At 50.6% G+C, this 24,336-nt stretch overlaps 1 protein-coding gene across 4 annotated transcripts in view; it reads right to left on the bottom strand.

Moving 5' to 3' along the window:
* Nucleotides 1-11,250, bottom strand: part of cyp4f3 (cytochrome P450, family 4, subfamily F, polypeptide 3) — a 70,676-nt gene extending 59,426 nt beyond the window's left edge. For 2 of the 4 annotated variants that reach the window (XM_067973198.1, XM_067973195.1), the window contains exon 1: nt 124-212. The gene's annotated coding sequence lies outside the window, so the exon portion shown is untranslated. Of the gene's footprint in view, nt 1-123; nt 251-11,162 lie in introns of those variants that run through there. The other 2 variants (XM_067973197.1, XM_067973196.1) reach the window with 2 other exon arrangements.
* Nucleotides 11,251-24,336: the final 13,086 nt, after the last annotated feature.

Genomic DNA, 24,336 nt, shown 5'->3' on the forward strand with positions numbered 1-24,336 from the left:
GAATCATGAACAGAGAGCCGCGACCGAGTACAGCCGCAGACAGATCCCAGCAGAGCCGCCGTTGACTCGGACGGTTTCAGGCGGGTTTATCAGGTGAAGTTTCGGTGCCCGGTGCGCCTTTACCTGGCCGAGACTTTGCAGCTGCCGATTCTCCCCCCCCACCCCGCTGCCTCGAGCGCCGCGCCTCACCTGAGTGACAGGTGGAGAGAGCCCGGGCCAGAGACCCCGCCCCCCGCCGCCCATTGGTGGGCTGGACGTGTGATGGACGGTTCGGTTATCCAATAGGAAGACAGAAGGCGGAGCGGAAAAAAAATAACCAACAACGGAGTCTGCGCAAACCGAGCCCGAGCTCCCGGGGAAAGGGGGGAGGGGAGAGGGGGGGGGGGAGGGGGGAGGGGAGGGGGGGGGAGGGGGGAGGGGAGGGGAGAGCCCGGACCGGACCAGACCGGACCAGACCCAGTCGGGACCGGGACAGCCCCAGGGAGGGATGTGAGGAGAGCCCGGGCACCTGCACCCTGCAATAAGGGGCTCTGAAGTCAACTCTGGGCTGTGATTCTGTGGGGGGGACTGATGCACCCCCAGGTTTGCTCACAGTGCCGGGAGATGGGGGTTGGAAGATGGTTTGGATCAAAAAAGGAGAGAACAGGGTACTTTCTAAATGGTAAAAAGTTAAAAACAGTGGATGTCCAAAGGGACTTAGGGGTTCAGGTACATAGATCATTGAAGTGTCATGAACAGGTGCAGAAAATAATCAATAAGGCGAATGGAATGCTGGTCTTTATATCTAGAGGACTGGAGGACAAGGGGGCAGAAGTTATGCTGCAGCTATACAAAACCCTGGTTAGACTGCACCTGGAGTACTGTGAGCAGTTCTGGGCACCGCACCTTCGGAAGGACAAATTGGCCTTGGAGGGAGTGCAGCGTAGGTTTACTAGAATGATACCCGGACTTCAAGGGTTAAGTTACGAGGAGAGATTACACAAATTGGGGTTGTATTCTCTGGAGTTTCGAAGGTTAAGGGGTGATCTGATCGAAGTTTATAAGATATTAAGGGGAACGGATAGGGTGGATAGAGAGAAACTATTTCCGCTGGTTGGGGATTCTAGGAGTAGGGGGCACAGTCTAAAAATTAGAGCCAGACCTTTCAGGAGTGAGATTAGAAAACATTTCTACACACAAAGGGTGGTAGAAGTTTGGAACTCTCTTCCACAAACGGCAATTGATACTAGCTCAATTGCTAAATTTAAATCTGAGATCGATAGCTTTTTGGCAACCAAAGGTATTAAGGGATATGGGCCAAAGGCAGGTATATGGAGTTAGATCACAGATCAGCCATGATCTTATCAAATGATAACATGGCCTACTCCTGTTCCTATGTTCCTATCATACCTGCCTGATCTAACCTGTGTGTGAGTGGCCTCCTAACAGGAGGGTTACTTAGTGGGTCACTTTTTATTTTCCCTGTAGCCCCTCCCCTACTCCTTGTCCAATTTCCGACCACTCCACTCATGACCCTATGTTTCTACCCCACACCCTGCCCATAACCCTACCCCCTACCTTCTGGCATATTACACTCTATCCCATATCTCTGCCTATCTCCTACCTCTACACCCCACCTACCTTTTCTCTTGTACCCTGCCTAACTCTTACCCCAGGCACTTACCTACCCTCTTAAGAACATAAGAACATAAGAAATTGGAGCAGGAGTAGGCCAATCGGCCCCTCGAGCCTGCTCCGCCATTCAATAAGATCATGGCTGATCTGATCCCAACCACAATCTAAAGAACACAAGAAGTCGGAGCAGGACCCGGCCACATAGCCCCTGGGCCCTCTCCGCCACCCACAGGGCATTGACCGATCCGAACTCAGCTTCATGTCCAATTTCCTGCCCGCTCCCCATAACCCCTAATTCCCTTTACTTCTAGGAAACTGTCTATTTCTCTTGTAAACTTACTGCCACTGCAGCTGATACGAAATCCCAACCTGTTACTAAATTGATGGTAACTAATGGTTTATGGACCATTGGTTGATTTATCCCCAAACCTGACTTCTGACAAATCTTTAGGTTAGCTCTCATGCATCACTCTGTCATGTGTTACCCCTCATGGATGGAGGGACATCAGCAACGCACCAAGTGTTTGTCCTAATGTGACCAACTGTTCGTGCGTTACCCTCTCATGCATTACCATAACAGCCCTCCTTAGAAGGGAAGGCTTCCATTTAATTATTTTTTGGTTCAAACTATGGGAGGTGATTTTCAGCTTTGGGAAATTATGCACCCCCGGTTTCTCATCCAATCGTTTTAATGGATGAGCTGGGCCTGTACAGGGGTGGGGGGCAAAGTGGGCAATCTCCACTTCTGTACGTTGCTCAGTCAACTCATTGTGGTCTAATCAAATCTAAAATGATTCAATTTCCAAGAGTTAGATCTGACTGAAGAGGATGTGATGAAGAATTGTGCAGAACTCCTCAAACACAGCGAGAGCGTGCTGTGAACCTGAAGGGACCATCGCATGTCCTGCGAGGACCAGAGAAGTACATTGGATCCTAGCTCCAAAAGTATAAGATGGGGAACGACACAAGGTTACAGTAAAGGGAGCAGTCACCTTCTGAGAATGATCACAAGGCCCCCAGTGACAGGCCTGTATTGAGTAGTTATATCTATATCACAGCACCAATGATTGGTTTTGAGGAAACAGTCCTGGAATGACCTGCTAATGTTAGCAGAGAAACTTTGAATGTATTTAAATGATCCTCTGCTGTGTTAGCCCATTTCAAATAAAGAGATCAATGCTCACATTGATTAGTGGATGGACGGACATCGGCATATGGTCTGTCCTAATGTGACCAACAACTATTTCTGTGCTCAAAATAGTGTATAACACTTTCATATAGCACCTTTGACATAGTAACCGACTCAAGGAGCCTCTCATACTACTATAAAAATGCATTTATACTGTGCATTTAATGTAGAAAAATGGTCCAAGGTGCTTCACAGAGATATCATCAGACAAAAATAGAGACAAAAAAGGAGATATTAGGATGGGTGACTAAAAGGTTGATCGAAAAGGTGGGTTTTAAGAAGGGCTTTAAAGGAGGAGAGGGAGGTGCAGAGGTTTAGGGAGGGCATTCCAGAGCTTTTGACCTATACTACACCAGGGAGAGGTAGGAGAGTTGGAGGAGGAGACAGAGGACAAGGTGAGTTGGAAAAGGAGACCAAAGATAAGGCTGAGTTGGAGGAGACTGAGGACATGGTTCAATTGGGAGAGGAGACTGAGGACATGGTTCAAATGGGGGAGGAGACTGAGGACATGGTTCAATTGGGAGAGGAGATTGAGGACATGGTTCAAATGGGGGAGGAGATTGAGGACATGGTTCAAATGGGGGAGGAGATTGAGGACATGGTTCAAATGGGGGAGGAGATTGAGGACATGGTTCAATTGGGGGAGGAGATTGAGGACATGTTTCAATGGGGAGAGGAGATTGAGGACATGGTTCAATGGGGAGCGGAGGCTGAGGAAATGGTTCAAATGGGAGAGGAGATTGAGGACATGTTTCAATGGGGAGAGGAGATTGAGGACATGGTTCAATTGGGGGAGGAGATTGAGGACATGTTTCAATGGGGAGCGGAGGCTGAGGACATGGTTCAATTGGGGGAGGAGACTGAGGAAATGGTTCAAAGGGGAGAGGAGACTGAGGACATGTTTCAATGGGGAGAGGAGATTGAGGACATGGTTCAGTGGAGAGAGGAGACTGAGGACATGGTTCAGTGGGGAGAGGAGACTGAGGACATGTTTCAATTGGGAGAGGAGATTGAGGACATGGATCAATTGGGAGAGGAGACTGAGGACATGTTTCAATTGGGAGAGGAGATTGAGGACATGGATCAATTGGGGGAGGAGATTGAGGACATGGTTCAGTGGGGAGAGGAGACTGAGGACTTGGTTGATGAGGAGGAAGTTTTTGCTAGTACGGAGGGGAGTAACAACGCCAAGGGTTTAGGGTAATAGTTCCAGTGTTGGGGAGGGTGGGGGGCGGGATAATATGCTTAAAGGCTGTGTCACTGTGGGAGGGACAGAAGGAGGGCAAAGTGCACAGGAAGGCCAGAATTGGAAGACACGCTGGGATACAGAGCAGGGAGGCGATGAACAAGGACATGGAGAGATTTACAAACGAGAACGAGGATTGTGAATTCAGTGCACTGACATCCCAACTACTGAGTGTTGTAACGGCGCAAATGAGGAGAAACATGTTTTATGAGAGATTCTCACTTGTATCTGACAATAATGCTCAGGTTTATTAACGGTCAGTGTTATTTCCAGCAGAAATTGCCGGAAATAGCAGAGATAAGAACTTTCTACGAGTCGCCCCAGGACGCCACAGTGACTCGACTGGGCAATAGTGTATTGTGACCGGATTTAAAGGGACAGCGACCAAACTAAAGGTAGCTTTAAGATGGCTGTAGGCTGTTGACCATTTTCTGCAGGATTGTGTAAACTTGATGATGTTGCTGATGCAAAATCTGTTTCCTCTAATGGTAAATGATGCAGTTATAGAATCATAGAAAGGTTACAGCACGAAAGGAGGCCATTCGCCCGTCGAGTCCGCGCTGGCTCTAAGCAAGAGCAATCCAGTTAGTCCCACTCCCCCGCCCTATCCCTGTAGCCCTGCAAATCTTTTCCTTTCAAGTACTTATCCAGTTCCCTTTTGAAGGCCATGATTGAATCTGCCTCCACCGCCCCCTCGGGCAGAGCATTCCAGATCCTAACCACTCGCTGTGTAAAAAAGTTTTTCCTCATGTCGCCTTTGGTTCTTTTGCCAATCACCTTAAATCTATGTCCTCTGGTTCTTGACCCTTCCACCAATGGGAACAGTTTCTGTCTGTCTAGACCCTTCATGATTTTGAATACCTCTATCAAATCTCCTCACAACCTTCTCTGCTCCAAGGAGAACAACCCAGTCTATCCATGTAACTGAAGTCCCTCATCCCTGGAATCATTCTAGTAAACCTCTTCTGCACCCTCTCCAAGGCCTTCACATCTTTCCCAAAGTTAAACACTGTTCACCATTAGTTTAGTGACGAGTAAAGTCCAACAGCTCCCCTTGCTGGTAAAATACAGCAGTACATCAAACATTTCATCAAAAACTGACTGCAAGATCAGACAAAAGCTCACACACAAGCAAGGCTCCTGGGGTGTGCGCAGGGGTCTCCACTGAACTGGAACTGAGCAATGACTTAATGCCTTCATCAGAGTCAGGCAAAGGAGTTAATTGGCAATTTAAAAAAAGATTTACGGCATTACGATGGCAGGATTGAATAAGTGTTTAGGGTATTGTGCTGTTTTTCAATATCAGGTCAGTTGTTAAACCAGCCTGCTCACCCCCTGCCTCAAACACAATCACACCAACCAGACATTGGTCAATCACTGGGTCGGTTCCACACAGGATCCAAGGGGACTGATTATTAGCACTAATCGAGATCACCCTGCCCATCACCGTCCCCTCACTGTAACACATTACAAACACTGCCCATCACCGTCCCCTCACTGTAACACATTACACACCCTGCCCATCACCGTCCCCTCACTGTAACACATTACAAACACTGCCCATCACCGTCCCCTCACTGTAACACATTACACACCCTGCCCATCACCGTCCCCTCACTGTAACACATTACAAACACTGCCCATCACCGTCCCCTCACTGTAACACATTACAAACACTGCCCATCACCGTCCCCCTCACTGTAATACATTACAAACACTGCCCATCACCGTCCCCTCACTGTAATACATTACAAACACTGCCCATCACCGTCCCCTCACTGTAACACATTACACACCCTGCCCATCACCATCCCCTCACTGTAACACATTACACACCCTGCCCATCACCATCCCCCTCACTGTAATACATTACACACCCTGCCCATCACCATCCCCCTCACTGTAACACATTACAAACACTGCCCATCACCGTCCCCTCACTGTAACACATTACACACCCTGCCCATCACCATCCCCTCACTGTAACACATTACACACCCTGCCCATCACCATCCCCTCACTGTAATACATTACACACCCTGCCCATCACCATCCCCCTCACTGTAACACATTACAAACACTGCCCATCACCGTCCCCTCACTGTAACACATTACACACCCTGCCCATCACCATCCCCTTACTGTAACACATTACACACCCTGCCCATCACCATCCCCTCACTGTAACACATTACACACCCTGCCCATCACCATCCCCTCACTGTAACACATTACACACCCTGCCCATCACCATCCCCTCACTGTAACACATTACACACCCTGCCCATCACCATCCCCTCACTGTAATACATTACACACCCTGCCCATCACCATCCCCCTCACTGTAACACATTACACACTCTGCCCATCACCGTCCCCTCACTGTAACACATTACAAACCCTGCCCATCACCGTCCCCTCACTGTAACACATTACACACCCTGCCCATCACCATCCCCTTACTGTAACACATTACACACCCTGCCCATCACCATCCCCTCACTGTAATACATTACACACCCTGCCCATCACCATCCCCCTCACTGTAACACATTACAGACTCTGCCCATCACCGTCCCCTCACTGTAACACATTACAAACCCTGCCCATCACCGTCCCCTCACTGTAACACATTACACACCCTGCCCATCACCGTCCCCTTACTGTAACACATTACACACCCTGCCCATCACCATCCCCTCACTGTAACACATTACACACCCTGCCCATCACCATCCCCTTACTGTAACACATTACAAACCCTGCCCATCACCGTCCCCTCACTGTAACACATTACACACCCTGCCCATCACCGTCCCCTCACTGTAACACATTACACACCCTGCCCATCACCATCCCCTCACTGTAACACATTACACACTGACCCTGCCCATCACCGTCTCCTCACTGTAACACATTACACACCCTGCCCATCACCATCCCCCTCACTGTAACACATTACACACCCTGCCCATCACCATCCCCTCACTGTAATACATTACACACCCTGCCCATCACCATCCCCTTACTGTAACACATTACATACCCTGCCCATCACCATCCCCCTCACTGTAACACATTACACACCCTGCCCATCACCATCCCCCTCACTGTAACACATTACACACCCTGCCCATCACCGTCCCCTCACTGTAACACATTACAAACCCTGCCCATCACCATCCCCCTCACTGTAACACATTACACACCTTGCCTATCACCATCCCCCTCACTGTAACACATTACACACCCTGCCCATCACCATCCCCTCACTGTAACACATTACACACCCTGCACATCACCATCCCCTCACTGTAACACATTACGCATGGGCGTGTGTATAACGGGCGGGGTATATTACAGGCGGTTATATAATGGTCATTATACACCCAGCCTGATTTCCCTGTTCATTGAAGTTTTACAGCCCTGCTAAAGCTGAAAGTTTCGCCCACTCTCTCCACAATTCTCCATCCATCCTGCCTCCAAAAACTAAAATAACTTGTTTTTTTATATGTGAAATTGTTGCCAGGCAGCATTTATTGCCCATCTCTAGTTTTCCTGGGAAATGACTTCTCCTTAAACTGTTACAGTCCTTGTGATGATGATACTCCCACGATATTGACCCTGTGACGATGAAGTAACAACGATCAATGTCCAAGTCTGGGAACTTGGATGGTGTTCCCATAAGAACATAAGAAATAGGAGCAGGAGTAGGCCATATGGTCCCTCGAGCCTGCTCCACCATTCAGTCAGATCATGGCTGATCTTCAACCTCAACTCCACTTTCCCGCTCGATCCCCAAATCCCTTGATTCCCTTAGAGTCCAAAAATCTATCGATCTCAGCCTTGAATATATTCACAGCCCTCTGGGTTAGGGAATTCCAAAGATTCACAGCCCTCTGAGTGAAGAAATTCCTCCTCATCTCAGTCCTAAATATCCGACCCCTTATCCTGAGACTATGCCCCCTAGTTCTAGACTCTCCAGCCAGGGGAAACAGTCTCTCAGCATCTACCCTGTCAAGCCCCCTCAGAATCTTGTATGTTTCAATGAGATCACCCCTCATTCTTCTAAACTCCAGAGAGTATAGGCCCATTCTACTCAATCTCTCCTCATAGGACAACCCTCTCATCCCACAACATTGCTGCTATTGTCTTTCCCAGTGATAGAGGTCGCAGGGCTAGGAAATGCTATCACAGTAACTGTGATAAGTTACTGCAGTACATCCTGTAAATCGTACACTCTGCAGCCACAATGCGCCGATGGGGGAGAGGCTCGGTTCTCCAGCAGCCATTCCCGTTTGGTTCTCTACCATCGAGAGAATCTGAAGCAGTTCGTTGCCAAGTTTCTGCCACCGGCCCCAGTTTCAACAATAATTTATGTACTAGAGTACAACAACAACAACAACAACAACAACAACAACAACATCCCAAGATACTTCATAGGTGCGTTATCAAAAAGAATTTTACACAGGTGGTATTAGGACAGGTGACCAAAAGCTAGGTCAAAGAGCTAGGTTTTAGGGAGTGTCTTAAAGGAGAAGAAAGAGGTAGAGAGGCGGAGAGGTTTAGGGAGGGAATTCCAGAGCTTAGGGCCTAGGCAGCTGAAGGCACGGCCGCCAATGGTGGAGCGATGAAAATCGGGGATGCACAAGAGGCCAGAATTGGAGGAACGCAGAGATCTTGGAGAGTTGTAGGGCTGGAGGAGGTTACAGAGGTAGGGAAGGGTGAGGCCAAGGAAAGATTTGAAAACAAGGATAAGAATTTTAAAATCGAGGCATTGCCAGACCGGGAGCCAATGAAGGCCAGCGAGCACAAGGGTCTTAGGTGAATGGGACTCAGTGTGAGGTACAGTGAATACTCAACCTAAAATTAACTTGGGTTAAACCCATTGTCATAGGGCGTGGATTTCAAAAAATGATTAAACCCAAAGAATAAGAAAATGAATAGCTGATGAAAAGGAAATTAATATTTAAGAAACTAACAATCTTGCTTTGATATGGGGATGGTGCTGGAGGACTGGAGGATTGCAAATGTTACAGTCCTGTTCAAAAAAGGGGAGAGGGATAAACCTGGCTATTGCAGGCCAGTCAGCCTAACATCGGTGGTGGGGAAACGTTTAGAGATAATAATCAGGGGGAAAATTAATTGTTGCTCAGCCAGCATGGATTGAGTTCTTTGATGAAGTACAGAGAGGGTTGATGAGGGTAGTGCAGTTGGTTGTGTATATGGACTTTCAAAAGGCATTTGATAAAGTACCACATAATAGACTTGTTAGCAAAATTAAAGCCCATGGGATTAAAGGGACAGTGGCAGAGTGGATACAAAATTGGCTAAGGGACAGAAAGCAGAGAGTAGTGGTGAACAGTTGTTTTTCAGACTGGGGGGAAGTATACAGTGGTGTTCCCCAGGGGTCAGTATTAGGACCACTGCTCTTTTTGATATATATTAATGAGCTGGACTTGGGTATAGAGGGGATCATTTCAAAGTTTGCAGATGACACGAAACTCAGAAATATAGTAAACAGTAAGTAGGATAGTAACAGACTTCAGGAGGACATAGACAGACTGGTGAAATGGGCAGACACATGGCAGATGAAATTTAATACAGAGAAGTATGAAGTGATGCATTTTGGTAGGAGGAATGAGGAGAGGCAAAATAAATTAAATGGTACAATTTTAAAGGGGGTGCAGGAACAAAGAGACAGAGGGTGTACGTAGACAAATCTTTGAAGGTGGCAGGACAAGTTGAGAAGGCTGTTAAAAAAGCATTTGGGATCCTGGGCTTTATAAACAGAGGCATAGAGTACAAAAGCAAAGAAGTTATGCCAAACTTTTATATATCACTGATTAGGCCCCAGCTGGAGTATTATATCCAATTCTGGGCATCGCACTTTAGGAAGGATGTCGAGGCCTTAGAGAGGGTGCAGAAGAGATTTACTAGAATGGTACCAAGGATGAGGAACTTCTGTTATGTGGAGAGACTGGAGAAACTGGAGTTGTTCTCCTTAGAACAGAGAAGGTTAAGGGGAGATTTGATCGAGGTGTTCAAAATCATGAACGGTTTTGATAAAGTAAATAAGAAGAAACTGTTTCCAGTGGCAGAAGGGTCAGTAACCAGAGGACACAGATTTAAGGTGATTGGCAAAAGAACCAGAGACGACATGAAGAAAAACATTTATGCAGCGAGTTGTGATGATCTGGAATTCACTGCCTGAAAGGGCGGTGGAAGCAGATTCAATAGTAACTTTCAAAAGGGAATTGTATAAATACTTGAAGGGAAAAATTTGGAGGACAATGAGGAAAGAGCGAAGGGGTGGGACTAATTGGATAGCTGTATCAAAGATCCGGCACAGGCACGATGGGCCAAATGGCCTCCTTCTTTGCTGTATCATTCTATGATTCTAGTCTGATCCCATTCTCCTGCTCACACACCATTCCCTTTAATATCCCATCTGGCCTAATCCCACTCTCCTGCTCACTCCCACATTCTTTAATGTCCCACCCAGCCTAGTCCCACTCTCCTGCCCACTCCCCGTACCCTTTAATATCCCACCCAGTCTAGTCCCACTCTTCTTCGAAGCACCTCCCAAACCCGTGACCTCCACCACCTAGAAGGACAAGGGCAGCAGGTGCATGGGAACACCACCACCTGCACGTTCCCCTCCAAGTCACACACCATCCTGACTTGGAAATATATCGTCGTTCCTTCATCGTCGCTGGGTCAAAATCCTGGAACTCCCTTCCTAACAGCACTGTGGGAGAACCTGCACCACACGGACTGCAGCGGTTCAAGAAGGCGGCTCACCACCACCTTCTCAAGGGCAATTAGGGATGGGCAATAAATGCCGGCCTTGCCAGTGACGCCCACAACTTGAGAATGAATTTTTAAAAACCCTCTATCCTTAGTAACAGACTAGTTAATCCACACTGCACCTTTCCCTATAATAGGGCGCCCAAAATTGTATCCAATACTCCAACTGCAACACAACTAATTTCAACATTACCTCCTGCTTTTGTATTCAACAACTCTAGATACAAAACCAAGTATCCGTTTGTCTTTGAATGACCTCATCTACTTACAATGTCACATTTAACAATCCGTGTACCTGCTTACCAAGGGCCTTCTCCACGACTCCAGTTAAAATCTCACTCTTTAAAGTGTATTTCCTTTCCTTATTCTTTCTTCCAAAATGATTGCTTCACATTTTTCTGTAGACGGGAAATGAACAGCACTGAAGGCCTCAGCTCGAGTATGGAGCTGCCCACTGCCACCCACTCACTGCGCTGGAACGTAGTTGCAAAACAAATTATTCAAATTCTTTCCCCTGCAGGGAGCAGGGAATAGATCAAACTGCTGCACAAACTGTATAATGGTTACAAGTTTTTAGAACTGTACACCATTTTCTGATAAACCGTGTGTGTGTGTGTGTGTGTGTGTGCGTGTCCATATGGGTGAATGTGTGCGTGTGGATAAGATTGTTTGTGCGTGTGCTTATGAGTGTATGTGTGCATGCGTGTGGATTCTGGTCCTTTTATGCAAATGACCCTGTCCACAGGGTTCAGGGTGGGGTCAGTGCCAGGCAGACTGGTGGATGGAAGGTCCATCCTGCCTCACTCCCAGTGGTGGCGTGACCCCGGTCCTATATATATACACTCATGGTGATTAGGAATGTGCCCATGGGTGAACTTTCCTCCTTCCCTAGACCAGGCCAATTGCAGGGTCCCTGCCCCCACTAGGGGTTGCCAACTCTGGTTTGACCTATTCCTGGAGGTTTCATCACATGACCTCCCGCCTCCAATCACCCGCCCGGTCGAACAGCCATTTTTTCCCCTATCTCCAATATTTTTATAACTAATAAATGGAAGCGTTCAATGATAAAACTCCCACACCATTTGTTAACGCCCCTATGATTTTTCTCCTGGTTTGCTTGCAGCAGGAGATTAATCTTTAATTCCTGGGGACTCCAGGACATTCCTGAAGGGTTGGTAACTCTAACCCTCACCCTGGTGGAGATCAGGTCACTGAGCTCAGACCAGGGATTGACTCTGGGAAGTGAAGCTGAGTTACAGTGAATGGATTTACCAATAGAACCATCAGGGGGCCTTGTCAGTTTGGGTTTGTACAGGTGAACAGGAGTGGCCTTTGTTCAATATAATCCTTGAGTTAAAGTATTAATCACAATAACTTAGAGTATAAATTTTACATTTTTTGGAACACAGGGAAGTGTTCTCTAACCTTAGCGAGATGGAAACCCAACATAACCCACTGCGATCCAGTGAAAGGACAGTTTAGCTCCATGCATTGTGTGCTGGAATGACTCTGAATTACATTTGCTGATTTTTAACCAACGATAAAACTGAACATGACTCCTGGGAATATAACTAGAAGGCTTTTTTGTTCAAGTAGTCTGTTTTTGAGTGATGTTGGTTGAGGGATAAACATTGGCCAGGACACCAGGGAGAACTCCCCTGCTCTTCTTCGAATAGTGCCATGGGATCTTTTACTCCCACCTGAGAGGGCAGACAAGGCCTCAGTTAAACATCTCATCTGAACGACAGCACCCCCGACTGTGCAGCACCCCCTCAGCACTGCACTGGAGAGTCAGCCTGGATTATGTGTTCGAAATCATGAAGGATTTAGATAAAGTAAATAAAGAGAAACTTTTCCCATTGGTGGAAGGGTCGAGAACCAGAGGACACAGATTTAAGGTGATCGGCAAAAGAACCAAAGGCGACATGAGGGAAAACTTTTTTACGCAGTGAGTAGTTATGATCTGGAATGCACTGTCTGATAGGGTGGTGGAGGCAGATTCAATCGTGGCTTTCAAAAGGGAATTGGATAAATACTTGAAGGGAAAAAAATTGCAGGGCCTCGGCTAGCACCATGGTGTGGAGACACCATTAGTTACTTATTAATAAAGGTGCATCATTAAATAAATAGAGAATTGAAGTTAAGATGGCTTTCAGCAGATGAACTCTAGACATGGGTTTTATAGGGACTGACCCTGCAGGAATCTGTCAGGAGTCTGTGGAAAATGTAGATTACTAATTCGGATACAATGAAAATCTGGGAATTGTGAAAACCTGAAAGTAACAGGAAGGTGTTGGGAACACACAGCAAGTCTGGTACTCTCTGAAATGAAAACTGACAGGCTAATGGTTCAGATTGAGAGCCTTTATCAACCTAACTCTTGCAGTTTGGGGTTCCCTCAAACACTCTTCAGCAAATAGGCAGTTTCCATAACCAGACTTGCACCCGATATAATCTAAAATTTGCAACTTCATACCTGACCCAAGTGAATAGCGAGCTACAGAACTAGGAATTACTCTTTTATTGTGCTCTTTCATAATGCAGAATACCGTACTGCCATGCATTCAGGCTAAAACTAATAATTAAAATTTATTTATAAAAATATGATTACACAGAATCAAACAAATACAACATGTAACTAGCAGTGCGATATTTAATTTACTCAATGCTCCAAACAAAATAAGAGTCCAGAATCTTAGATGCCCCTTCCAGAATCTTCATAGTCTCACATGAAGGTAACATGGGAGCTATACTTTATCGAACTCCTCCTATCGCTGTGATGTGGAAACAGGCAGCTGAACAGGAAACTGGAAAATTGGGACTCCCGCCATTCCGAAGCACACCTAAGAAGGCAATCCTGTTATCAATGAGAGGAACAGATTGTGAAGAACGGTTCTCCAGCCTATCTGTTGATTTTGTTTGTTTTCTATACTTGACTCCCATATTATACAGCTTACCAGCTCACAATGCAGTCAGCTTGAGCCTGCAAGATTAGTATCTCAAAAACATGAGGGAATTCCTGACACAATGTATTTGTGAATACATGTAACAACTTCCATCTAAGGGCCTAGCTAGCCCAGATAGTTCTTATAGTAATGTACATATCTCCAGATGATATTTGTAGATTATCTTTTTGCTTACGAGAAGAAAAAAAATGCTTATTTTAAGAATGAAATCATCTTTTTAAAAGTCACAATTTTTGACCAATCTACAGTTCATAGGGAAAAAAAATTAAGAGGTTCTACAGTTTGAAACAATACCGAATTCTATTTCCATTACATTCATACTAAATATTAAGCTGCCTTTTCTCTTTTCCGATACATTTAGACGTACGATGGATTTCTTGCGTTCTTCACTTTATATTTCAGATTCCTGACCCTTCCCATTCTTACAACCTGTATCACCACAACAACATGTGGCGTATAAGTCAGAACTTCACCCACATTTTATGTCTTCTCAATATTGGAAAGCAAACCTGCTACAACCCATATATAACAACTTATATACGATTACAAACTATTGCATTGCTGTTTGTGGGATCTTGCTGTGTGTTAATTGGCTACAAAACAACGGTGAAACACTTTGGGATGTCCCGAGGATGTGAGAGGCGTTATTTATAAGTCCATGTTCTTTCTTATACACTGTTACAACCTATGTATAACAATACATTAAACTACATATCATTGCAACTTACTTGTAACCAGTCACACTGTTACAACCTAAGTGTGACAGTTTATACACTATTACCACCCAGATATTAGAACTTCCCTGGAACTACTTTCCTGTGCACCATTGGTAACTAGAAACAATTTGCAAACAGTTGTTGCTGACTGACACCAGTAGCAAACAATTCCTGTCACCATAACAATGTCTTTACTGTCGCTGCCATCAGTAGTCTGGAGCGATAATATAAATATTTTTTCCACTGTTACCTAACTAAATCTCGACAAACTTATACAAACATCTCATAAATAAAATAAAACCCAACAAACCTCACAACTATGGCCAAGTTCCATATTGTGCCTTCTTTGACAACCTAGCGGAAATGAGCGCCACCATGACGATAACTATCTCCATGGGTTCTACCTCACTACTCTGCAGAGATGAGATTGTGACTATAGAGTTGGGTTGGGGTAGCAGGATTTGGAGTGGGGGCAGGAGAGGGGGGGACAGCAGCCATCATTCTCTCATCCCCTATGCAACACACCAGGAAAGCTCCATTGTAAGCCAAAGCTCTAGTTTGTGCCTTTAAAACTCTCCACATACCTCACAAAAATTGAGTATGATTATTGTATAGAAAGAAAGACTTGCATTTATATAGCGTTTTACGACCTCAGGGCATCCCAAAGCGCTTTACAGGCAATGAAGTACTCTTGAAGTGTAGTCACTGTTGTAATGTAGGAAATGCGGCAGCCAATTTGTGCACAGCAAGATCCCACAAACAACAACGTGATAATGACCAGATAATCTGTTTTTAGTGATGTTGGTTGAGGGATAAATATTGGCCAGGACAGCGGGGAGAACTCCCCTGCTCTTCTTCGAATAGTGTCATGGGATCTTTTACGTGCACCTGAGAGGGCAGACGGGGCCTCGGTTTAACGTCTCATCCAACAGACGGAACCTCTGATTGTGCGGCACTCCCTCACTACTGCACTGGAGCGTCAGCATGGATTAACTGGAATCTGTAGCTATGTCTAAAACTGAGCAGTGGGATAAGGATGGGATCATGATCTGAATTCTTTGCTGGTGATGAAAAGTCACTGAACACATTAATCAGGGAGCTATTCACAGCACGAAATGCACAGAGGAAAAAATTGACTTCTATTATAAAAAACATACTTTTGGTGTCAATCCACTCAATTGGAATGTCTACCCAGAACCAAACCACTGGCAAGCTCATCTACTAGGAATTTGAAGCAGAATACGATGCAGCAAGGTACCAAATGAGGTGTTTCTGCCATTAATCCAGGGCAGCTGTATAACTCGCAGACTCAGTCCTCATTTGTTACCCAGTCTCCTTCACCCGTGGAATAAACACAGTGGGGATTATATTGGATAGCCTCCGAAACAGGGCATGGGGGTCACGGTGCTCGATTAACCTGCTCCCGGTCGTTGAGATGCAGGCAGCACATAACATTCGTGCTGCCTGGTGGTTTACCTGATTGCTGCGTGCAGCCAGACCTACCAGTGCTGTTGAGTGGCTGCTCACCAGCAGGGGGCCCCGATATCGCAATTGGCTAGCACCATTTAAAGGCAGCCTGCACCTCTTAAAGGCAGCCTGCACCACTTAAAGGCAGCCTGCACCTCTTAAAAGTGGCTTGCACCTCTTAAAGGCAACCTGCACCTCCTATTTGCAAAATATAAGATACGGGTCTGCATGGAGTCTGAAAGGAGATCAGACATTGCAGACGTAAAACACAAATGCAGGTCCCGTCTCTATGTTTACATACTGTTGAGTTATGTTAAAACATTGAATAAAGGTTGCGCACTACTAAATCCTACATCCTCCAATCTGCTGATCTGAGTTTGTACCAGGCCTGTGAGAGAGCATGCACCAAGGTTCTCTGCTGATGCACGAGAGGCCTTAGTGCAAGAGGTGGACAGAAGGAGGGGCATCCTATATCCGCAGGGGTCGGGGGGGGGGGGGGCAAGTGGCCCTCCAGACATATGCTCAAGAGGCAGTGGGAGGCAGCGGGGGACAAAGTCAATGCCAGGCGTATAGCATCATGAACATGGATGCAGTGCAGGAAGGTCAATGCTTTGACATGAATGGTCAAGGTGAGTGAGGTCAACTGTCAAGTGGTGTCTCCTACCAACTGCTCCACACACTACACACCCATCACCCACATACCAACAAACTCTTTCCATCAGTACTCAACTCTTCCAATCAGATGCTTCCTCTCACCCTCACACATTACCATTGTTGTAAGCCGCACACCCACAAGTCACAGGTCACACACACACTGGCAGCTATTCAACCATGATAGCCACATCACCCAAACATCTTGCGGCACACTCACCGACACACGTCCCGCTTTCTTGCAGGTGAAGCTGGCGCATAACACGAGGCAGCAAGTGGCAGTGGCTCCATGGAACATGAACCCGCTGTCCTCGCTCAGGATGACAGTATTCCTGACCCACCCCTGCTACTCTGTCGGTGCCCTTACTGTTGCCTGTCAGCTGGCCAGCCCACTCCCTGTAGAGTATTGAAACTTTATTATGGGAAGATAGGAACAGGAGTTCCTGCTCCTCCATTCACTGAGATCATGGCTGATCTGTGACCTAACTCCATATACCCGCCTTAGCCCCATATCCCTTAATACCTTTGGTTAACAAAAATCTATCAATCTCAGGTTTAAAATTAACAATTGAGCTAGCATCAACTGTCGTTTGCAGAAGAACGTTCCAAACTTCTCCCATCCTTTGTGTGTAGAAAGTGTTTTCTAATTTTACTCCTCCAAATCCTGGCTCTAATTTTCCCTCTCTCCCCCCGATCTTCCCCTCTCCCCACACCGATCTTCCCCCACCCCCGATCTTCCCCTCTCCCCCCGATCTTGCCCTCTCCCCCAATCTTCCCCACTTCCCCCTGATCTTCCCCTCTCTCCCCCCGATCTTCCCCTCTCTCCCCCCGATCTTCCCCTCTCCCCCAATCTTCCCCTCTTCCCCCCGATCTTCCCCTCTCCCCCCAATCTTCCCCTCTTCCCCCCGATCTTCCCCTCTCCCCCTACCGATCTTCCCCTCTCCCCCCGATCTTCCCCCACCCCGGATCTTCCCCTCTCTCCCCCCCCCCCGATCTTTCCCCACCCCCGATCTTCCCCTCTCTCCCCCCGATATTCCCGTCTCCCCCAGATCTTCCCATCTGTCCCCCTGATCTTTCCCTCTCACCCCCGATCTTCCCCTCTCCCCCCTGATCTTCCCCTCTCTCCCCCCATTTTTCCCCTCTCCCCCCTGATCTTCCCCTCTCTCCCCCTGTTCTTCCCCTCTCCCCCTGATCTTCAACTCTCCCCCCAGATCTTCCCCTCTCCCCCCTGATCTTCCCCTCTCTCCCCCTGTTCTTCCCCTCTTCCCCCCGATCTTCCCCTCTCCCCCCTGAACTTCCCCTCTCTCCCCCCGATCTTCCCCTCTCTCCCCCCGATCTTCCCCTCTCCCCCCACCGATCTTCCCCTCTCCCCCCGATCTTCCCCCACCCCGGATCTTCCCCTCTCTCCCCACCCCGATCTTCCCACACCCCCGATCTTCCCCGCTCTCCCCCCCGATCTTCCCCCCGATCTTCCCCCACCCCCCGATCTTCCCCTCTCTCCCTCCCCGATCTTCCCCTCTCTCCCCCCGATCATCCCCCACCCCTGATCTTCCCCTCTCTCCCCCCGATATTCCCCTCTCCCCCAGATCTTCCCCTCTCTCCCCCCGATCTTTCCCTCTCACCCCCGATCTTCCCCTCTCCCCCTTGATCTTCCCCTCTCTCCCCCCATTTTTCCCCTCTCCCCCTGATCTTCCTCTCTCCCCCCCGATCTTCCCCTCTCCCCCCGATCTTTCCCTCTCCCCCCCCGATCTTCCCCTCTCCCCCCCGATCTTCCCCTCTCCCCCCACCGATCTTCCCCTCACCCCCCGATCTTCCCCTCTCCCCCCACCGATCTTCCCCTCTCCCCCCCGATCTTCCCCTCTCCCCCCCGATCTTCCCCTCTCCCCCCACCGATCTTCCCCTCTCCCCCCGATCTTCCCCTCTCCCCCCACCGATCTTCCCCTCTCCCCCCCGATCTTCCCATCTCCCCCCCGATCTTCCCCTCTCTCCCCACCGATCTTCCCCTCTCCCCCTGATCTTCCCCCACCCCGGATCTTCCCCTCTCTCCCCCCCCCCCCGATCTTCCCCCACCCCCGATCTTCCCCTCTCTCCCTCCCCGATCTTCCCCTCTCTCCCCCGATCTTCCCCCACCCCCGATCTTCCCCTCTCTCCCCCCGATATTCTCCTCTCCCCCAGATCTTCCCCTCTCTCCCCCCGATTTTTCCCTCTCACCCCCGATCTTCCCCTCTCTCCCCTCGATATTCTCCTCTCCCCCAGATCTTCCCCTCTCTCCCCCCGATCTTCCCCTCTCTCCCCTAGATATTCTCCTCTCCCCCAGATCTTCCCCTCTCTCCCCCCGATCTTTCCCTCTCCCCCCTGATCTTCCCCTCTCTCCCCCCGTTCTTCCCCTCCCCCCCCTGATCTTCCCCTCTCTCCCCCCGTTCTTCCCCTCTCCCCCTGATCTTCCTCTCTCCCCCCCGATCTTCCCCTCTCCCCCCTGATCTTCCCCTCTCTCCCCCCGATCTTCCCCTCTCCCCCAATCTTCCCCTCTTCCCCCCGATCTTCCCCTCTCCCCCCAATCTTCCCCTCTTCCCCCCGATCTTCCCCTCTCCCCCTACCGATCTTCCCCTCTCCCCCCGATCTTCCCCCACCCCGGATCTTCCCCTCTCTCCCCCCCCCCGATCTTTCCCCACCCCCGATCTTCCCCTCTCTCCCCCCGATATTCCCGTCTCCCCCAGATCTTCCCATCTGTCCCCCTGATCTTTCCCTCTCACCCCCGATCTTCCCCTCTCCCCCCTGATCTTCCCCTCTCTCCCCCCATTTTTCCCCTCTCCCCCCTGATCTTCCCCTCTCTCCCCCTGTTCTTCCCCTCTCCCCCTGATCTTCAACTCTCCCCCCAGATCTTCCCCTCTCCCCCCTGATCTTCCCCTCTCTCCCCCTGTTCTTCCCCTCTTCCCCCCGATCTTCCCCTCTCCCCCCTGAACTTCCCCTCTCTCCCCCCGATCTTCCCCTCTCTCCCCCCGATCTTCCCCTCTCCCCCCACCGATCTTCCCCTCTCCCCCCGATCTTCCCCCACCCCGGATCTTCCCCTCTCTCCCCACCCCGATCTTCCCACACCCCCGATCTTCCCCGCTCTCCCCCCCGATCTTCCCCCCGATCTTCCCCCACCCCCCGATCTTCCCCTCTCTCCCTCCCCGATCTTCCCCTCTCTCCCCCCGATCTTCCCCCACCCCTGATCTTCCCCTCTCTCCCCCCGATATTCCCCTCTCCCCCAGATCTTCCCCTCTCTCCCCCCGATCTTTCCCTCTCACCCCCGATCTTCCCCTCTCCCCCTTGATCTTCCCCTCTCTCCCCCCATTTTTCCCCTCTCCCCCTGATCTTCCTCTCTCCCCCCCGATCTTCCCCTCTCCCCCCGATCTTTCCCTCTCCCCCCCCGATCTTCCCCTCTCCCCCCCGATCTTCCCCTCTCCCCCCACCGATCTTCCCCTCACCCCCCGATCTTCCCCTCTCCCCCCACCGATCTTCCCCTCTCCCCCCCGATCTTCCCCTCTCCCCCCCGATCTTCCCCTCTCCCCCCACCGATCTTCCCCTCTCCCCCCGATCTTCCCCTCTCCCCCCACCGATCTTCCCCTCTCCCCCCCGATCTTCCCCTCTCCCCCCCGATCTTCCCCTCTCTCCCCACCGATCTTCCCCTCTCCCCCTGATCTTCCCCCACCCCGGATCTTCCCCTCTCTCCCCCCCCCCCGATCTTCCCCCACCCCCGATCTTCCCCTCTCTCCCTCCCCGATCTTCCCCTCTCTCCCCCGATCTTCCCCCACCCCCGATCTTCCCCTCTCTCCCCCCGATATTCTCCTCTCCCCCAGATCTTCCCCTCTCTCCCCCCGATCTTTCCCTCTCACCCCCGATCTTCCCCTCTCTCCCCTCGATATTCTCCTCTCCCCCAGATCTTCCCCTCTCTCCCCCCGATCTTCCCCTCTCTCCCCTAGATATTCTCCTCTCCCCCAGATCTTCCCCTCTCTCCCCCCGATCTTTCCCTCTCCCCCCTGATCTTCCCCTCTCTCCCCCCGTTCTTCCCCTCCCCCCCCTGATCTTCCCCTCTCTCCCCCCGTTCTTCCCCTCTCCCCCTGATCTTCCTCTCTCCCCCCCGATCTTCCCCTCTCCCCCCTGATCTTCCCCTCTCTCCCCCCATTCTTCCCCTCTCCCCCTGATCTTCCTCTCTCCCCCCGATCTACCCCTCTCCACCCCGATCTTCCCCTCTCTCCTCCGATCTTCCCCACACTCCCGATCTTCCCCTCTCCCCCCCCCGATCTTCCCCTCCCCCCCGATCTTCCCCTCTCCCCCCGATCATCCCCCACTCCCGATCTTCCCCTCTCCCCCCCCCCGATCTTCCCCTCTCTCCCCCCGATCTTCCCCTCTCCCCCCCCGATCTTCCCCTCTCTCCCCCCGATCTTCCCCCACTCCCGATCTTCCCCTCTCCCCTCCCCCGATCTTCCCCTCTCCCCACCCCCGATCTTCCCCCACCCCCGATCATCCCCCACTCCCGATCTTCCCCTCTCCCCCCCCGATCTTCCCCCACTCCCGATCTTCCCCTCTCCCCCCCCCGATCTTCCCCCACCCCCGATCATCCCCCACCCCCGATCTTCCCCTCTCCCCCCCCGGACTTCCCCTTTCCCCCCCGATCTTCCCCTCTCCCCCCCGATCTTCCCCCACCCCTGATCTTCCATTCTGGCGCTGGATGACGTTTCACTCTCTCTCTTTCTCCCCCCCCACCCCCTCGTGTTGCAGCTCCTGACGGCAGCCAGCCAGTCAATCAGTTTTGTTCATGCGGGTTTGCCACGTGCACCTTCACCCCCCCCAGCTGCCAACCCGCCACCATTATAAAAACAAACCCCTCAGACTCTGACCCCCACTCTCAGACCCTAGCCCCCACTCTCAGACTCTGACTGCTACTCTCAGACACTAAACCCCACTCTCAGACTCTGACCCCCACTCTTAGACCTTAACCCCCACTCTCAGACTTTGAACCCCACTCTCAGACCTTAACCCCCACTCTCAGACTCTGACCCCCAGTTTCAGACACTGACTCCCACTCTCAGTCTCTGACCCCCACTCTCAGACTCTGACCCCTACTCTCAGACCCTAGCCCCCAATCTCAGACTCTGATCCCCACTCTCAGACCCTAGCCCCCAATCTCAGACCTTAACTCCCACTCTCAGACTCTAACCCCACTTCCAGTCCCTGACCCCCACTCTCAGACTCTGACCCCCAGTTTCAGACCCTGACTCCCACTCTCAGACTCTGACCCCACTCTCAGTCTCTGACCCCCAGTTTCAGACCCTGACTCCCACTCTCAGACCCTGACCCCCACTCTCAGACCCTGATCCCCACTCTCAGACACTAAACCCCACTCACAGTCTCTGTCCCCAACTCTCAGACACTAAACCCCACTCTCAGACTCTGACCCCCACTCTCAGACACTAAACCCCACTCACAGTCTCTGTCCCCAACTCTCAGACACTAAACCCCACTCTCAGACTCTGACCCCCACTCTCAGACTCTGACACCCACTCTCAGATCTAAACCCCACTCTCAGACTCTGACCCCCACTCTCAGACACTAAACCCCACTCACAGTCTCTGTCCCCAACTCTCAGACACTAAACCCCACTCTCAGACTCTGACCCCCACTCTCAGACTCTGACACCCACTCTCAGATCTAAACCCCACTCTCAGACCCTGATCCCCACTCTCAGACACTAAACCCCACTCACAGTCTCTGGCCCCAACTCTCAGACACTAAACCCCACTCTCAGACTCTGACACCCACTCTCAGATCTAAACCCCACTCTCAGACTCTGACCCCCACTCTCAGACACTAAACCCCACTCTCAGACTCTGACTCCCACTATCAGACCCTAACCCCCACTCTCAGACTCTGACCCCCACTCTCAGACACTAAACCCCACTCTCAGACTCTGACCCCCACTCTCAGACCCTGATCCCCACTCTCAGACTCTGACCCCCACTCTCAGACCTTAACCCCCACTCTCAGACTCTGACCCCCACTCTCAGACCCTAGCCCCCACTCTCAGACTCTGACTGCTACTCTCAGACACTAAACCCCACTCTCAGACTCTAACCCCACTCTCAGACTCTGAACCCCACTCTCAGACTTTGAACCCCACTTCCAGTCCCTGACCCCCACTCTCAGACTCTGACCCCCAGTTTCAGACTCTGACTCCCACTCTCAGTCTCTGACCCCCACTCTCTGTCTCTGACCCCCACTCTCAGTCTCTGACCCCACTCTCAGTCTCTGACCCCCACTCTCAGTCTCTGACCCCGACTCTCAGACTCTAAACCCCACTCTCAGACTCTGACCCCCACTCTCAGACTCTAACCCCACTCTCAGTCTCTGACTCCCACTCTCAGACCCTGACCCCCACTCTCAGTCTCTGACCCCCACTCTCAGACACTAAACCCCACTCTCAGACTCTGACCCCCACTCTCAGACACTAAACCCCACTCTCAGACTCTGACCCCCACTCTCAGACACTAAACCCCACTCTCAGTCTCTGACTCCCACTCTCAGACTCTAACCCCATTCTCAGACTCTGACCCCCACTCTCAGACTTTGAACCCCACTTCCAGTCCCTGACCCCCACTCTCAGACTCTGACCCCCAGTTTCAGACCCTGACTCCCACTCTCAGACCCTGATCCCCACTCTCAGACACTAAACCCCACTCTCAGACTCTGACCCCCACTCTCAGACACTAAACCCCACTCTCAGACTCTGACCCCCACTCTCAGACACTAAACCCCACTCTCAGACTCTGACCCCCACTCTCAGACACTAAACCCCACTCTCAGACTCTGACCCCCACTCTCAGACACTAAACCCCACTCTCAGACTCTGACCCCCACTCTCAGACACTAAACCCCACTCACAGTCTCTGTCCCCAACTCTCAGACACTAAACCCCACTCTCAGACTCTGACCCCCACTCTCAGACCCTGGTCCCCACTCTCAGACACTAAACCCCACTCTCAGACTTTGACCCCCACTCTCAGACACTGAACCCCACTCTCAGACTCTGACCCCCACTCTCAGACACTAAACCCCACTCTCAGACTCTGACCCCCACTCTCAGACACTAAACCCCACTCTCAGACTCTGACCCCCACTCTCAGACACTAAACCCCACTCTCAGACTCTGACCCCCACTCTCAGACACTAAACCCCACTCTCAGACTCTGACTCCCACTCTCAGACCCTAACCCCCACTCTCAGACCCTGATCCCCACTCTCAGACACTAAACCCCACTCTCAGACTCTGACCCCCACTCTCAGACTCTGACCCCCAGTTTCAGACCCTGACTCCCACTCTCAGTCTCTGACCCCCACTCTCAGTCTCTGACCCCCACTCTCAGTCTCTGACCCCCACTCTCAGACTCTGACCCCACTCTCAGACTCTGACCCCACTCTCAGACTCTGACCCCCACTCTCAGACTCTGACCCCCACTCTCAGGCTCTGACCCTCACTCTCAGACTCTAACCCCCACTCTCAGACCTTAACCCCCACTCTCAGACTCTGACCCCCACTCTCAGACCCTAGCCCCCACTCTCAGACTCTGACTCCTACTCTCAGACACTAAACCCCACTCTCAGACTCTGACCCCACTCTCAGACACTAAACCCCAC

Source organism: Heptranchias perlo, chromosome 37 (assembly GCF_035084215.1).
Source record: "Heptranchias perlo isolate sHepPer1 chromosome 37, sHepPer1.hap1, whole genome shotgun sequence".
Lineage (NCBI taxonomy): Eukaryota > Metazoa > Chordata > Chondrichthyes > Hexanchiformes > Hexanchidae > Heptranchias > Heptranchias perlo.